This window comes from Zonotrichia leucophrys, chromosome 20, assembly GCF_028769735.1.
Source record: "Zonotrichia leucophrys gambelii isolate GWCS_2022_RI chromosome 20, RI_Zleu_2.0, whole genome shotgun sequence".
NCBI classification, from domain to species: domain Eukaryota; kingdom Metazoa; phylum Chordata; class Aves; order Passeriformes; family Passerellidae; genus Zonotrichia; species Zonotrichia leucophrys.
The window spans coordinates 13,034,609-13,047,515 of record NC_088189.1 but is presented as its reverse complement, the minus strand read 5'-3'; the positions used below and the strand labels follow the sequence as shown (position 1 = coordinate 13,047,515).

General features: G+C 51.6%; 1 protein-coding gene across 3 annotated transcripts in view; it reads right to left on the bottom strand.

The window, feature by feature from the left end:
- The window catches only part of RALY (RALY heterogeneous nuclear ribonucleoprotein), a 137,336-nt gene extending 125,958 nt beyond the window's left edge, over nucleotides 1-11,378 (bottom strand). Inside the window, exon 1 of one of the 3 annotated variants that reach the window (XM_064729754.1) lies at nucleotides 11,229-11,378. The gene's annotated coding sequence lies outside the window, so the exon portion shown is untranslated. Of the gene's footprint in view, nucleotides 1-10,508; nucleotides 10,658-11,228 lie in introns of those variants that run through there. The other 2 variants (XM_064729752.1, XM_064729755.1) reach the window with 2 other exon arrangements.
- Between the last annotated feature and the right edge of the window lie 1,529 nt (nucleotides 11,379-12,907).

Here is a 12,907-nt window from a genome sequence, read left to right as displayed (position 1 = left end):
CAGGCATTGCAGTCCCTCAGAGAACATCAGCTGTGCCAGGGCAAAGCCCCGGGCACGGGGTGGCAATGGGCAGGAGCAGCAGCCTGCGATGGAGCACCTGCCCCAGGCTGGGGCTGGGCAGGGACCTGCAGGCCCTGGGGGAGGCCAGAGCAGCACAGAACATCCCAGAGAGGGGCTGGGAGCTGGGCCTGGCCCAGCTCCCAGCCCTGCTCTGCTGCCCAAGGTCAGCCCATGTCACATGCCCTCCTACCTGCTTTATATTTAGAGCATCCAGGCCAGAGCTTCATTTACCTCCCTGCTGCAAGGGCAAATGGCAGCACTGGATACCAATCCTACACAGATGTCTCAAATCGGATTAAGTTTTTTTGGGGTGGGAACAAAAAGCAACTCTGGAGGGTGGGAATCCCATCAATACCTCCTGGTTGTCTTTATTCTCACTAGGTAACTTTGAGCAAGCAAAATTTGAGGGATGAACAAGAATTCAAGGAGTGACCACAGCACCAAAGGGATACTTGGACAATGCTCTCAGGCACAAGTGGGGGAGTTGGAGTGTCCAGGAGTTGGACTCAATCCTTGTTGGTCCCTTCCAGCTCAGAGTATTTCAAAATTCTAATAAAATTAATTAATTGGTTTGCATCAATTTTATCAGCTGGTCTATTTGCTGGAGATTCCTCTTGCTCAAGACAGTGACACAGAGTAAAATAAGTTGACAAGCTTCAGGGTAAGGAAAAAAAAGAATAAAATCCAAACTTATTGCCTGATTTAACCTGGAAATGTATAAAGCAGTCACTGGCAGCACAAGTCCTGGCTGCCTGCACCTCAGCAGCATCAGCCTGTCTGGTACTAACAGGGAAAACAATTCCAGCATGGGCTGAGGGCACCTACTTCCAAAACCCCTTTATTTTAACAAAAACACAGTGGATCTAAAGGCTGTTTGCCATCACTGCACAAAGCTTTCTCTCTCACACCACTGTCACATTACTGCAGGTTGTGGAGATGCTCAGGAATGCTCCCCTCCTGCTACAACCCAGGAAAGAATTTAAAATTCACTGTATTTATAAGATTGCTGGGCTGCTTTGCCCAACTCCATTTTGCCCCAGGATATGGCACCCACCCAGCCTGAGCAGCCTGTTAGAGTGGCTCATCCTCTTTTTGGGGACTTGGAGAGAAAAGGCTTTGTGTAAACATGCAATATTTACTCCCCAACACGCTGCAGTTTGGCAGCCCAGCTGTGCAGACTTGGGGCAAGCCATAAATTACTCACATCACTGAGTGGGTAAAAGCCTCTGAATCACTGAGCCAGCACCCCCTGCACCAATGCCTCACAACAAAGTACAAAATGTAGATGTTGATGCTGCATAGAAGGCTAAAATCTATTAACTCTGAGGTCACTCTGCTTTTCCCCCCTTTTGCAAACCAGGGGTTGAAAAGGCAGAGAGCATCAGCACACAGAAGGGGATGGGGATATGGAATCTGCAAATTGAACTGCAGGAGTAGACTGGAATGAGATGATGACCCTTAAGGTCCCTTCCAACCCAAACCAGTCTGTGACTCTGTCATGTGATTAATGATGATAAAAGCCATGAATGCAGACACCAGCATGATCACAGACCCACACACAGCTCAGGCTGCTGCAGCCCCTTCACTGAGCCCAGCTCCTCAGCCCAAGCCCTGCAGGACCTCCTCTCACCAGGAATTAGGGGGATTGTGCATGTAAACAACCTGCTCCCTTCCAGCTCTGCCTGGGAGGGAGGCTGGTGTGACCTGGTACCAATTAAATGTTAACAACACCACAAAAAACTGGGTCTGCATAGAGGAGCACCAGAAACCTGCTCCAAATGATTGATTAAACCTTCCTGCCTGTTCAGCTGTAGCTCTGGGCTTTTCCATGCTGAATTAACCACCTCTGCTGTCTGCTGCCTGTTTGACACAGAATAAATGTTCTGCTGTTAGCCAGTCCTTTTTTTTTTTTTTTCTTTCCCCAGATCTCAGCGCTCAAATGGCAAAGGAAGAGATCCAAAAGTTGCTTTTCCAAACTTCCCTGCCAGCAGCTGCCAGTGTCAGGCATCACCTCAGCTCTGCACCCCATTGTCTGAACAGCACAGCATCACCCCTTGGAGCCCCCCAGCCCTTCCCTAGGGAGCAGCACGGAGATCCCACTGCTGCAATAAGGGAAGAAAAAGTCATTTTTAAACAGAATCCTGCTCCCCACATAGAACGCTGCCTTGAAATTAGGTTGCACTTTGGCTTTTATCTTCCCTGGAATCCCTGCTGCTCTGCAGGCTGGGCTGGAAGATGAATCCAGGAGAACTGGGCAAAAACATGGGAGCAGCTGATTTATACTTTGGCTGAAAGAGCTTTAATTCTCCCAGCCCATACACACAGCCCGTTCATTTGGGGGGGAAAGGTAATTTAAAATATCTTTCCTAATGTCTGCTGGCAGAACAAAGATGAAGGACTGGAAGAGGTGATCAATGTTTAAGGCCATCTTCAAAGCCATTTGGGGAGCTGCTGAAGATAAACAAGCAATTGGGGCCCAGGAGCCAGGCTAAAAGCTGACAGAGAAATTGCTTTTTTTCCAAGGCAAACAGAAGGCAAGGAATGGCTCAGTTCAGAGAGGCTGCGCTCTCCCCCTCGTAATACGAGCAGGGCAAGAGACCAAATTTAATTTCTCCCTCACAACAAGTTTAATTAAATCATCTAAGCCCTCCCTGCCTGTCTCCTGCCACGAGGTGTGGCTGTGCTCACAGGAGGCATCAGCAAGCTCGGCATTATTCCCATGGAAATGCTGTTTGTGCTGCAGTCAAATGGCAGGGGAGCCCAGCTGCAGGGAAGCACTGGAAAACATCTCATGAACAGGAGAACACCCAAACCCCACCTGGGATGTGCAGAATTACCTGCACAGCTTTCCTGCCAGGTGAAATTCCCAAGGGGTTTTTCTCCTCACCCTCACCTGGGCCCTGAGGGTGTCACCAAAGGGGCAGGATGGACACTGGCTGCAGGGTGAGAGCTGCACCAACGATTTTTCATCTTGAACTGAAAATTCAGAGCCAGATCCTTGACTTTGGGCAAGGGATGGAGGGACAGGACACAGGGAATGGCTTCCTACTGCCAGAGGGCAGGGATGGATGGGATATTGGGAATTAGGAATTGTTCCCTGTGATGATGCTGAAGCCCTGGCACAGGTGCCCAGAGCAGCTGGGGCTGCCCCTGGATGGAGCTTGGAGCACCCTGGGATGATGGCAGGTGTCCCTGGTGTCACAGACATCTTTTATGGAAAATCCTTTCCTTAGGATTTTTCTTCTTGAGAAGCTGAGAGGCCTCAGAAACAAAATGTAAACAATGGTTATCTGCTGCTGTGGAATGCAACAGGTGCATCTGTGATTGGCCCATGTTGGATGTTTGTAATTAATGGCCAATCACAGTCAGCTGGCTCAGAGAGAGAGCTGAGCCACAAACCTTTGTGATCATTCCTTTCTATTCTATCCTTAGCCAGCCTCCTGATGAAATCCTTTCCTCTATTCTTTTAGTACAGTTCTAATGTAATATATATCATAAAATAATAAATCAGCCGTCTGAAACTTGGAGTCAGATCCTCATCTCTTCCCTCATCCAAGAGCTCCTGTGAACACGGTCACATCCCTGCCTTGCCTCCCTGGATGGGCTTTAATGTCCCTTCCAACCCAAACCATTCCTGGGATTCTCTCAGAGTCACCACAGAGGTGAGGTTTTATTGGCCTGTTGAAATGTGTGAACATAAGAGCTGCACTCTTTGGAGCAGAAGTTAAAAAATTATAAATAAAAACAATATGTTTAAATTACTAGAAGAGCTCAAGAGGATTTCTGCATTGCTTACAGCTTTTACCAACTCCAGAAGGAGCTTCAGGAGCTCTAAGAGCTCCAAGCACTGCAGATTGCTGCAGCACCAACAAAAATCCCTGTTTTCCAGCAGGCACAGCCCCGGGGACAGGAACCAGGAGCTGCTGAGCCACCAAACCCCTCCAGTGCTGCCCCTCAGCAGGAACACAGCTCAGGCCAGGCAGCACCACCAGCTCTGCAAGGGCTGTCCCGCAGCAAACACCGACATTTTTGCTAGATTTGAGGAAGAATTATGTTTGAGCACCTGCAGTTTTCTACACAGGGGCCACATGAGTCACCTTGGAGCCCTGGCAAGGGGACGGTGTCACTGGAGGGCAGGTGAAAGGCAGCCGTGGGCACTGAGGGCACTGACACAGCACAGCTGCCCTGGGCAGAGCTGGCACAGCCAGGGCGCAAAGGAACTTCCCTCACTAATGCTCCCAAGACAGTTTTCCAAAAGAAAGTTTGCCAAAGACAGAAGGGCAGCAGATTTAGACTAATAAAGACATCAAGAGCTTTGGTGGGGAGACCTGCAACCACCTCCTCTATCCATTGTGACCTTTTGCCAGCCTATACTGAAATCAGGAATTCACACGTTAAAATGAACACCAATGGTTCCACAACGAGTGTCCATTGCCACCTTCTCCTCAACACGTTCTCTCGCAGAAATTCTCCTGTAAGGTGCCAGCAGGCAGAACACCAGGGGAAGGCCCCCACACCCTTCCAAAGGAACTTCCCTCACTAATGCTCCCAAGACAGTTTTCCAAAAGAAAGTTTGCTAAAGACAGAAGAGCAGCACAAGATTTAGACTAATAACGACATCAAGAGCTTTGGTGGAGAGACCTGCAACCACGTTCTCTGTCCACCTTTTGCCAGCCCATCTGAACTCAGGAATTCACATATTAAAATGAACACCAACAGTTCCACATTGCCACCTTCTCCTCAACACCTTGTCTTGCAGAATTGTCTCCTGTGAGGTGCCAGCAGGCAGAGCCCCAGGGGAAGGCTCCCCACACCCTTCCAAAGGAACTTCCCTCACTAATGCTCCCAAGACAGTTTTCCAAAAGAAAGTCTGCTAAAGACAGAAGAGCAGCACAAGATTTAGACTAATAAAGACATCAAGAGCTTTGGTGGGGAGACCTGCAACCACCTCTTCTGTCCACCTTTTGCCAGCCCATCTGAACTCAGGAATTCACATATTAAAATGAACACCAATAGTTCCACATTGCCACCTTCTCCTCAACACCTTCTCTTGCAGAAATTGTCTCCTGTTAAAGTGCCAGCAGGGGAAGGATGCTGTCCATCTGTGGGAGGTGGGACACAGCAGGAATGGAGCTGCACTGCCTCAGTTATTCCTCCTGCTCTCACTTTTAACCCGGCCATTCTTATTCTGCCGGCAGTAGCAAGCTGAAAATGAGTTCACATTCATTCCCAGCGCGGCTGTATTTGTTGAAATGTAAGCTGCTTGCAAAAGCATCATCAGATAAAGCCCTGGCACTTCTCAGCTCCTTTTGTTTGGTACCATCTCCACACAGAGGTGATGCTGCAGATACCACCAGGGAGTCACTGAATTCACACACACAGCCCAGAGGTGCCCATCTATTTACCTTACTCTTGGTAGAAACAAACCCTAGCAACCTGGCATTGTGTTTTCTATTTTAAACCAGATCTTTAGGAGCAAATTAAAAAAAAAACAACAAAAAACAACCCAAAAAAACAGTTGTGCAACATCACTGGCAAAGTCTGTGGATGTTTAGGAAAGGAAATACTGTGCTGCAGGTGCAGGGATGCTCCTGGAACAGAGCTCAGCATCCTGCTGGGCACATCCTGCCAGGCAGCTTGGACACCAGAGGGGAAGGAGAAGTCCAGAAGCCCTGAAATCAACTGGGGACCTTCCCTGCAAAGGCCAAGTCTTGCCTCAGATCACCAGCACCACTTGCTCTACACATTTGCACCACATACTCAAGGATTGCTTAAAAAAATAATCAAATATTGGGATTGTGAGGTGCCAGGGTGAGAACTGCAGGAGCTGCAGCTCAGAGGTGCCCCTGCAGAGGCTCCATCCAGTGCCACATCCCTCGGTGCTGGGCAGCCCCGGGCCAGCAGGACAAGCAGCATTGTTTGGGTGTTACACAAGAGCCAAAAGGGTGACTCAGGCTGCCCTTATAGCCCTTCCCTGGCATGCAGAGCCAGGGCTGAGGAATCTGCTGCTCCCAGGGCCAGGGGGCTGCAGGGACACCTCCTGCCCAGGTGAGACAGCCCTGGCACTGCTCCTGCAGCACGTTTTCACACAAAACCAACTCTCCTTTCATTTAGGGACAAGCATTCCAACACTCGCAGGATTTCACCTTTCCCTACCAAGGAGCATCTCGCTGGGAGCTCACAGCACTCCAGATTGCAGGCAGCAGACTCTTCCACATCCATGCTCCAGCATCATCTGTTCCATCCTGCACAAAATTCCCCCAGCTCGGGCTCTGCAGGAGCAGCTCCTGTGTTTGCCCACAGCCTGCCAACACCAGGATGCTCCTCCTGATTGTTTCAGGCTGCAAAAGCCCCAAGAAAAGCTTTGGATTCACTGTGTGCACACAGACTGGCCTCTGCAAAAGGAAACAGCCTTGGCTTTGGTATTTCCAGCATCTCAAGTACTAAACTAGACACAGACAGATGTTAATTCTGCAGAATAGCCATCTAAGTCAATCGCTGCCCGGTATCACCTCAATTCTGCCTTTTCTAATGCACCTACAGTTAATTTTCTATTGGAGATGGAGCTGGCAGACCCTCTCATTAAATACACACTTTCAGGTGAGACCCCCCCAGGCACTATTACTCACTGGAATTAAACAGGTACACCAGGACTGGTGGTAAAAATAAAAATAGCCCCAGCTCTGGGCACGCCAGGGAAGGCAGCAGCCTTCTGTGCACAGCAGCAAAATCAACTTAATCACAAATGACAACTTCTGAAAGCCTTTACTTTGGATTCATCCTTGGCATTTTTCTAGGCCAGCTTGAAAACAAAAGCTTTGTCTTCTTAAAATGCAATTGCCTGAGGCACCTCTAAAAAAAGTGACATAACTCAGGTTTGAAAAATGCCTCCTGGGTTTCAGATCCTCCTAAGAGCCTCTTTACTATTCAGCTTGATTCAGATTACCCAGATCAGCATGAACTCTGCAGATTTAGCCCCAGCTACCAGCACAGGTATAAAATGCACACATTTAGGATTATTTTTTTAAACTATATGATTAAAGCTCTACAGTTATGAAAAAAGAACTTGTTATTGATCTGAATGGTTGCTCCCTTCCTTTTCTCCAGCAGGTTTATAAACACACTCTGATGACAGTTTATTCTGAATTTCACTCTATTCAGTTTCTTCCAGATTTTTTTTTTCCCCAGCCTGTTTTTCTTGCTGGGTATTTTCAACCTTTCCATCACAAACCTCAAGCTGTGAGAAGAATGAGCAACTTGTTTTGGAATCACAATTTGAGCCTAAAATTTGATTCTTGTTTCTTCTCCCCTGCATAAGCCTTTTTTATTTCAGTAATTTACGAGCAGTGACTCTGTGCTTCTGCAAATCCAGGAGCACAGCCCTGTGCCAGTAACTTGATGGGAGGGGGCAAGGAAGGAAAAGCTGCAATTTTCTGAGACAGACACAGCTACTTCCAGTGCCTACAATTAACACCTTGGATAAATCCACAGTACCTTTAGCATATCACAGATTTTTAAACCCATAGGCTGTTTTCTTTGAGCAGGTTCAAATTTACTGCTAGGTTTGAAAACTCCTTATGCAGCCACCAGTGAAGAAGTTAAATCAAAAGGAGTTTTGTTGCTTTCACTGAATGATTTGGGACACAGAGAGCTGTAAGCTGTCTTGGTGATGGCAACACGTTAGAGTCTTTTTCTGAATGATCAAGTCCCATCACTTACTCCACATAAACTGTTCTCTGTCAAGAGCTTTAATCCTCTCTTTTCAATCCCTAAATAAAACATCCTCCCCAAACTCACTGTCTATTATCAGCCATTTCTAAAGAAAGTGGCTCTTAAGAGACACACCTCTTTCTGCTTTGCCGTTCTCCTGAAATCCATCTCCAACATCAGCCTGACAGAAGTGAAAGAGCAGCAATCTTCCCCGGCTCAGAGAGCTGGAGGAGTGTCTGAACACCCTCCCCTCTCCAAGGAAGCTTTCACACGCGGCCAAAACCACAGAAAGGCTTCCAGGAACGGCAGCAATAAACCTTGTGACAAGCTGTCAGCCAGAGCCGGCAGCCCAGGAAGATGCTCCAGGGTCACACAGCTGAGGTTCTGCTTGTGGAACTGCTCCTCAGCTCCCATCCCTGCATCCCGGAGCTCACCTGGGAGCCAGGCTCCTTCCCTGTCCTTTACAACAATGCAAAGAGCCCAGATCCCAACAAACAGCAGGGGAAAAATGAGCATCCCAGAGCTCACTTGGAAGCCAGGCTCCTTCTCTGTCCTTTAGAACAACGCATAGAGCCCAAATCCCAACAAACAGCAGAATACAGAGCAAAATGAGCATCCCCGAGCTCACTTGGAAACCAGAAACCTTCCCTGTCCTTTAGAACAGCGCAAACAGCCCAAATCCCAACAAACATCAGGGAAAAAGAGCTCACCTGGAAGCCAGGCTCCTTCCTTGTCCTTTACAACAATGCAAAGAGCCCAAATCCCAACAAACACAGGATAAAGGACAGGGCAAAATGAGCATCTCGGAGCTCACCTGCAAGCCAGGTTCCCTCTCTGTCCTTTTAAACAATTAAAAGAGCCCAAATCCCAACAAACAGCAGAATACAGGGGAAAATGAGCATCCCAGAGCTCACTTGGAAGCCAGGCTCCCTCCCTGTCTTTTAGAAAAATGCAAAGAGCCCAAATCCCAACGAGCAGCAGAACAAAATGACCACCCCCGAGCTCACCTAGGAGCCAAGCTCTCTCCCCGTCCTTTAGAACAATGCAAAGAGCCCAAATCCCAACAAACAGCAGAATACAGGACAGGGCAAAGGGAAAGCGGCATCTCCCATTCTCTGTTGAAGGGAGACCGGGAGCGGAGGCACCTGCGGGAGAGCTCAGCCCTCCTCCCGCAGCAGGGCCAGTCCGGAGGGGCAGGGACACAGCCCGGCCCTGCTGGCCTGATGACAGCCAAGGAAAACAGGTTCAGCCAGGGGAATGAGCTCCAGGGCCAATGCCAAGGGCTGGTGCTGGCCCTGCCACCGCCGTCCCTCCCTCCCTGCCCGGCCATCGGCCACCACACGGATTTACTGCTGGGGAAGGACAGCAGGTTTCTCAACAGGAAATAAAAGAGTCTTTTCTCCTGGCCCTGAAAGTCAGCCCAAGCCAGCCGCGATGCCACTGAGTTCAGTCTTCTCAGAGCCCGAGCAGCCGATGCGCTGAGGGCAGGCCCCCGAGCCCCACAGCACGGGCTGGCTCCCGGCCCTTCCCCATGCAAAAAACCACGGGAGAAATACACTCTGAAGTGGTGGAATCACCATCCCTGGAGGCATTTAAGAGAGGTGTAGAAGTGGCACTTGGGGACATGGTTTAGTGGTGGGCTTGGCAGTGCTGGACTCGTTCTTAGCGGGCTTTTCCAACCTAAGTAATTCTGGGATTCTGTGCTGAAACACTGCAGTACAACTGCGATGGGCTGTTCCTGCAGGTGGGCTCTTGCTCTTCAGCAACAAGAAGAGCAGTCAGAAAATAGTCAGAAAATAAAGGTGCACATCCAGCCCGCTGTCCATCCCGGCAGTTTCTGTCTCTGCTGTCCAAAGGAAATCAGCTGCCGGACACCCTGCCAAAGGCACGGCCAGATCTGACTGTTTCACACTCACCAAAGCTGCTCTGGAGCAAGAGCCGGAGTTTCATACATCATATCAAATCAACAGAATCATTAAGGTTGATAAAGACCTCAAAAATCATCAGGTTCCAACCTCTGAGCGAGTCACCCCGTGCCAGTTAAAACCGTACGGCCGAGCGTCACATTCGCTCATTTTTAACATTTCCAAGGATGGTGGAAATGTTCCACTTCCCCCACTTCCCTGGGGAGCCTGTTCCCACATACAACTCCCGACAGACAGCAGCAGCCCCGACATAATCGCGACAGAGAAGCTCCGGCGGCGCCGGCACCGCGCGCTGGAGCCCGCAGGGCTCCGCTCGGACCCGCGGGGAGCGGCGCGGCTCAGCGCCGCTCGGGCTCGGTATTCCGCCGGTTTTCTCGCTACAAGCCGCTCCCGCTGCTCGAGGCCCCGCTGGCAGAGCAGCCGAGCATCTCCGGTCTGCAGGAGGGACAAAGTACCCCGCTACCGTGCGGCCACACCGCGGACATCCCTGCCAAGCCCCGGGACCCGCGCAGGGCTCAGCCCCGGAGCCATCGCCGCCCCGGCGGGGTCGGACCCACCCGGCAGCCGCTTCCAGGCGCGGCACTTCTCATCCCGTAAAACGGGGAAAACGTGCATCAGGGGCGGAAAAACCTAACCATACACAAGAAAACCGATAGGGAAAGTGGAGACTGAAAAGGAAAAAAAAAATAATAAAGCAGCACTAAGTCACTCTGCTACTAGCAAGGGGAGCCTGCGCTACCAGCACGAACCGCACGCTCCGGCTGGCGGCAGCGGCACCCCGCAACAGCCGGGGGAAGGGGCGGCAGCACTCACCGGGCAGTCGGTGCCGGGCAGGTCGGTGCCGTGCGGACGGAGGGCCGGGCCCGTCCCGCCTCGCCCGCGGGAGCCGCCGGCTCAGTGCCGCGCACCGCCCCGCGCCGCGGCTCCTTCCCGCCGACCGTACCACGGCTCCGAGCCGGGGGGAGACCCACGCGTCGCGGAGAGCACACCCCACTGCCCACCGCCCGCTCTCGCTGCTGCCGCGACGCGGCCTGTACCGTTCCGCCCTCACGGGGTTGTACCGGGCAGGGCCGCTCTGCCGGAGTTCGGACCGGGGCAGCGCCGCTCACCGCGCACCGCCCGCTCTCTCCCGCTCCGCTGCCCGCGCGGTGGAAGAATCCAGAGCGGGGCGGGCGCGGGCGGGGCCGGGCGCGCGGGGCTGCTCCGGGCGCCGGTCCCCGTGAGGGAGCGGCGGGGCGGCCCTGGCGGGGCTCGGCTGCGCTCGGGGCTCTCGGTGTCCGCGGTCCCGGCCCCGCACCACGGCCCGGGAGCTGCGGAGCAGCATCTCCCAGCGCTCGCAGCGGCACCGCTCGCTCTTTGCCTGCACCCGGTTCACCGGAGCCGCAGCCGAAGTTCGCACCCGCCGAGCGCGCAGCGGAGCCGCGGGTCCAGCGCGGAGCTCCGGCCCGGCCGCTCTTCCCCAGGGGCTCTCGGTAACAGCGCGATGCTCAGCTCGGCTGCTCCATTCTGTATCCGCCTGCTCCTGGCACTTACCGGGAAGAAAGCGGTTCTCTTGGGAAAATGATGTTTCCTGACCGAAATTAACGCCCGGCATTTCGCCGCTGTTTAAAGGGGAGGGAAGGCCGGGCTGAGAGCCCCGGCGCTAGAGGGACCGGCACACGCGGAGCCGTGCAGGGACAGCATCGCTTGGAGGTGGCACACGGGTTCCACAGCTCACGGCAGCGGGGTTCGGGTGACATCAATGCAAATAATTTCATGCAGCTGCTCTCAACAGCGTGCTAGGGAAGGGCAGGAACTCACCAGGAGGAGCGAGCCATCAGAGAGGCATAAATCACAATCGCCGTCAAGTCCAACCATTATCTCGGTGCTGCCAAGCTCACCACTAACCCATGTCCCCAAGTGCCACATCCTCACACCTTTTAAACCCCCCCGGGCAGCTGTGCTGGGGTTGGACAACACTTTCAGTGAAGAAATTTATCCCTGTTACATGCCTGGGATAGTGCAACACCACAAATCAATCAAGGCAAATCCCCCACAAGTTTTCCCCACTGATCCCAACTGTATTATAGTGGCATTTAAGCAATCAGTTACACGAAACTGCCCGACACAGTGCTGGTTGCTGATGGGACTGGTGGGAGTGTTGAGGGGCTCAGAAGATACCTCTGAAGGTTGGGTAAAGACTCCTCAGTAAGGTGAACTCTCCTGTCAGCATCAAGACGTCTCTGGGTGTGAGCTGGAGGCAAGAACTTGGTACCTACCAACCCAAATGAGAGCAATTAACTGGCTTTTTCAGCCTATTTTTTTTTTTTTGGGCAACTCGTGGCTGACAGAGGGCAGGGATTAGATTGGATATCAGGAATAAATTCTCCCCTGTGAGGGTGAGCAGGCCCTGGCACAGGGTGCCCCTGGATCCCTGGCAGTGCCCAAGGCCAGGTTGGACAGGGCTTGGAGCAGCCTGGGACAGTGAAATGTGTCCCTGCCATGGCAGGGGGTGGGATAAGATGGCCTTTAAGGTCTCTTCCAACCCAACCCATTCCATTATTCCATTATATCCCTTCTAAACTTCCGTTTTTCATCTGCACCATGTGCTTTCCCTTGGCAGGGCTGAAAGCCACACCAGCTTCCTGGTGGAATGCACTGTTTTCCCATGAAATCCAAATTCCCCAGTCTGACACAGGATGTTGCTGTCCCTCTCTCCTCAAAGAACAATGTCCTCATTGGGTTTGGCTTTCCATTATAAATCCCCCCTCAGAGTGAGATCACAGCAGGGCTGTGATCAGGGCATCAAAGTGCCTGTTCTGGCCATGGCATCTCCTGCTTTCCTTCCAAATTCTAATTCCCTTGGAGCTACACAACAACATTTCAGAATCATTTAGTGATATTTTCCCAGGGCTGGAACATTCAGAGCTTTCACCAAAATTCTCCACCCACCAAAGCCCCAGGAATGTCTATAAACTTGTGCAGCAGCAGGTGCTTCTCTATTAGTCCGGAATTAAGTTTTCATCAAGCCCTGATTTCTTTAGAGCCCTATTTATTATTGCTTAACAATCACTTGAAAGTCTATGGGTGGGAAGCAATACAAAAGCATCTTTCATTATTCATTAAGGACAAGTGATGCAGGGCTTTTGGAAGGGAATAGAAAGTACACAGGCTTTTCTGCATTTAAAACAATTATTTCTTATTAATAACCCTGCAGAAAGGTGCCCCGTGGA